The sequence below is a fragment of the Herpailurus yagouaroundi genome, unplaced genomic scaffold (genome assembly GCF_014898765.1).
Source record: "Herpailurus yagouaroundi ecotype Mexico unplaced genomic scaffold, PumYag 100, whole genome shotgun sequence".
Classification (NCBI taxonomy): Eukaryota; Metazoa; Chordata; class Mammalia; order Carnivora; family Felidae; genus Herpailurus; species Herpailurus yagouaroundi.
Window position 1 is genome coordinate 1102848 of NW_024412391.1, and position 4711 is coordinate 1107558.

Genomic DNA, 4711 nt, shown 5'->3' on the forward strand with positions numbered 1-4711 from the left:
TTTGTGGATTGGTGTTAAACACAAAGAACAGAACGCTTTTCGCCTTAAATAGGTAGTTGCCGTGAGCCTATGGAAAGTCTCCAGAGTGATGTGCTTATTGTCCACCCAAGAAACACACACTCACGCACAGGGACACCAGAAAGAAAAAAATGGAAAGAAAATGAAAAATAGTTTCCCTTGGCTTTGTCTTCGTTGCTCTCTCGTGAAGGGATTAGCCCTGAACCCCTTTGTAATTTCCAGCCGAGGGGACACTGAACAGACTTACTTCCTGCTGTCAGCGATGCCTTGGAGACGCGACCTGGGGCAGGAGTGACAGCATCTCTGGTGGGCGTAGCACAAGCCGCTGTATGGGACATGTCAGCAGTTCTGGGACACGGGCTCACTCAGAGGAACCCTGTGTGGTTTCTGATCTGAGGACGCACGACAGACTCAGCTCCCGGATTAATGAATTCTGTAACTTTAGAATAAATTCTAAATGTGCAAATAAACAAATCTGTCAAGTGCCCAACCCGAGGCCATAAAACCTGACAAGCTTTGCCGGAGATGAGCCAACAAGGCACTGGTTGAGGCAGGATTTCAGCTCTTGGTTCTGACCTTGCCCTACCTGGAAACTTCTAGAGAAAAGGTAAAGTGTTTGAGGGACAGGACTTTACCTCAACATAACTTGCTCCCAGTGCAGTGGCCAAGGTTGTAGCTAATGAAAGGAACCCGAAGTATTAAAAAATTTTTTTTAACGTTTATTTATTTTTGAGAGAGAGAGAGAGAGACAGAGTGCGAGCAGGGGAGGGGGGAACAGAGAAGGAGACACAGAACCCGAAGCGGGCTCCAGGCTCCGAGCTGTCAGCACAGAGCCCGATGCGGGGCTCGAACCCACAAACTGTGAGCTCATGACCTGAGCCAAAGTCAGATGCTTAACTGATTGAGTCCCCCAGGTACCCCTAAACCTGAAGTATTTAAACTTGGGGCTTCCTGCTCCCTGTTGTGAAGGATCAGGCTTTCACAGAGGTCATGTAGGTCTGAGGCTGAAAGAGTTACAGCAGTAGTTTTAGAATCATTGCAAACTACCCAACGTGAGCCCAAGACCCTGAACGTGTGGCAAGGGGTCAGCTTGCCTCCCACGACACTCGTCACCGGTTTGCCCGACCTTGCTGGGCTCTGGGTCCTAGACAGTCGTGTTGATGTGTACCTCGCCCCATTTTCATCTCTACAGACGTGTGATTTATCCTGTGCCTGGTCTTTCTGGGAACCAGCCTTCTTGTGGATCCCATTTAAACACAGTCTCTGTAGTCAGGACAACGGGGTTGAAATTCTGATTCCACCACTTGCCAGAGGTGTGACCTTGGGAAATTGTGCGGCGTGGCAGCGGTGCGTACTTATGAACACGGGGGCCGTGAGGGGCAAGTGAGCAGGTGCATGAAAGGCCTTCACACGGTGCCTGAAACATTGTAAACACACGATGAAAGTCTGATGCTTTTCGTGTCGCTTACAGAAGAACCAGTTTAGGAATTCAGAAACTCCACTCGGACGAGTCCCTGCTCTTGCCTCTCCGGATGTCACTGGTTTCCTGCCCACGTGCCATGACTCACACAGGTCAGCCTGCCCAGAAGCCCTTCCCTCACACTTGTCTGGCTTAAATCCCACAGATCCTTCCAGGATCTATTACATAAATGCTTTTTCCATGAAACCTTTCCCGACGACTCCACCCAAAGAAAATATCCTTTTCTTTAAACTCCTGTACCTTTCTTACGGGACTCCAAAAGTTTATTCCAATAAAAATAACTTATATTTGTTGGCTCGTAATTTGGTGTTAGGCACTTTGAACATCGCTTTATGTGCATTGATGGCTTTCATTCTTTCTATTCGGGTAGGAAAACAGGCCCAAGAGACTGAGAAGTTATCTCGCGCTGCGTAGCCAGTTAAGGCTAGTCAGAACATGTGGTTCTTCGAAGGGCACCTGTGTGGCTCAGTCGGTTGGGGGTCCAACTCTTGATTTTAGCGCAGGTCACGATCCCAGGGTCATGAGATCGAGCCCCATGTTGGGCTCTGTGCTGATGGTGCGGAACCTGCTTGGGATTCTCTCTCTTCCTCTCTCTCCACCCCTCCCCTACTTGTGTGCATGTTATCTCTCAAATATATATATAATATATATAAATATAAATATATATATTTGAGAGATATATTCTTTTATATATATAAATATATATATATATATTTACATATATATATAGAAGAACACGTGGTTCCTTGAGAAACACATTCATTTCTGGTTCGTCTGCTCAGTCCCCTAACCACAGGCGCTCAACGTTTGGCTGAATTGGCCGTGGCGCTACGACACAGCTCTGGGCTATGGTGCCCGCACCCTCTGCTTTCTCAGCGATGAATCCGTCTGATCACTCAGAACTGTGGCATTAAATTGGCTGCCCTCCCTCTCCACAGGGGTCCTCTCTCATCCAGTTCCAACTGTGGGAAAGCAGGTTTTACAGCCATGGAAGGCAAGACGAGGGGAAGAAGCAGAGAAGACAGGTTTCTATAGATCACAAAGCATCTTGGAAGTCCTGAACAGCGGGGGGCCAGCATTCTGCAGTACCTTTCTTCAGGAAGCTCTTGGAATGGCTACTCTCTGCGTTAGTCTTTGAGAGCAGCAGCTGCTTTGTGGCTGCGGTTTTCCAGGGAGCACCTGCCGGGACACTGGGGTGTTCTTTGTTTTGTTTTGTCTCTTTTTCACCATTTCTTCAAAGTAGGCTTCCCACCCATCGTGGGGCTTGAACTCATGACCCTGAGGTCAAGAGTCACATGCTCTACCAACTGAGCCAGCCAGGGGCCCCCCAACACAGGGGGTTCTTTTTTTTTTTTTTTTAATGGGAAATCACTTTTTTAATTTTTTATTTTTTTAGATCTTTATTTATTTTTGAGAGACAGACAAAGTATGAGCAAGGGAGGGACAGAGAGAGAGAGAGAGGGAGACATAGAATCTGAAGCAGGCTCCAGGCCCTGAGCTGTCAGCACAGAGCCTGACGCGGGGCTCGAACCCATGAACCGTGAGATTGTGACCTGAGCCGAAGTCGGACGCTTAACCGACTGAGTCACCCAGGCTCCCCAACACAAGGGGTTCTTGTTCACTTTGCCCCTCTGCAATGTGTTGCCCCCAAGGCTGACCTGCTCACTAAAAGCAGTTCTGAAGGCAACAGCCATTGGAAAGGAGGGAACTAACATTTAAACCATATACATTTTTAATAGGCATTTATAACTTTTGATGAATATTATCTCTACGTTAGTCCCTCAACCTAGGACTAAAAATAAAATTATGCTGGCCCATGTGCTCAGATGGCAGTAAATGGAAATATGTCTCCTGAAAGCATGATATAGACCAGCATGATGGTCAGGTTGAATAATCGCGGTCATTCCAGGTCAAAAATCACAAAGAAGGATTTTTCTTTTCTTTTTCTTTTTTTTTTCTTTTTTCTTTTTTTTTAAAAAAAATTTTTTTTTCAACGTTTATTTATTTTTGGGACAGAGAGAGACAGAGCATGAACGGGGGAGGGGCAGAGAGAGAGGGAGACACAGCATCGGAAACAGGCTCCAGGCTCTGAGCCATCAGCCCAGAGCCCGACGCGGGGCTCAAACTCACGGACCGCGAGATCGTGACGTGGCTGAAGTCGGACGCTTAACCGACTGCGCCACCCAGGCGCCCCACTTTTCTTTTTCTTTAAGTTTATTTATTTTGAGAGAGAGAGAGCGAGCGAGCGAGCATGAGCGGGGGGGAGGACGGAGAGAGAGCATCCCAAGCAGACTCCATGCCGTCAGCATGAAGCCCGATGCGGGGCTCGAACTCATGAGACCTTGAGATCATGACCTGAGCCGAAATCAAGAGTTGGAGGCTTAGCGGACTGAGCCACCCAGAGGGCCCAAAGGATTTTGTTTTTCTAACTCCCATCTTCTCTGCTTCCGTGGAGATACCCTGGCAGTCACTCCGTATTGGGAAGTCTCTCCAAGCACTTGGAAAAGGCCATCACCCAGGAGAGCTCCTACCTTCCTGTGGCAGACGGGACGGAGCAAGAGGCAGCCCAGCAAACAGAGGCAGAAAGTGGCAGGTCTTAGGCAGAGGACAGACATGGTCTTCTGGAGTTTTCCTCAGTGAGAGTCAAGGAAATTCGCCGGTGAACGGGTTGGAAGGAAGATGGGGCATATTCTCTGGAGATGCTCAAGTTTTGTTTGCTAGCCTGGTGCCTGGGCACCTCCTCCGGCAGGGCAGGCCACGTGGTTGGAAACCTTGTGATATTTTGCAGTTAATTACCGGCAACATGTTGCCTTCTAGATGCCAATGACTTGTCCCAACGACTAGGACAAGTTTCCCAAGAAAGCCTGAAATCAGATCGCTTTCCCTCATTATTTTCCAATAAACACGCACGAACTTCTGCTATAGGTGGGTCCCCCTTCTCACGGCATACGTGACTTGACACGCTGGGGGAAAATGCAAGTTTTCAGAAAGGAAGTCTCTGTTTTAATTGCACCAAGTGCTTAACGAGACCGTGCTGCCTCCAAATGTCGCACTCTGAATGGGGCGCTGAGGCTCCGTGCTTGGGGCCAGCCAGAGACGGGACCTGGGCTATGGGTGGAGAGGGGTGGGGGAGGCTGTCTGCCCCCAGGGACGGGATGAACTTGAGCCTGACTGAGTCTAGTTGTAATATCTAGCGGGGGGGGGGGGGGGGGG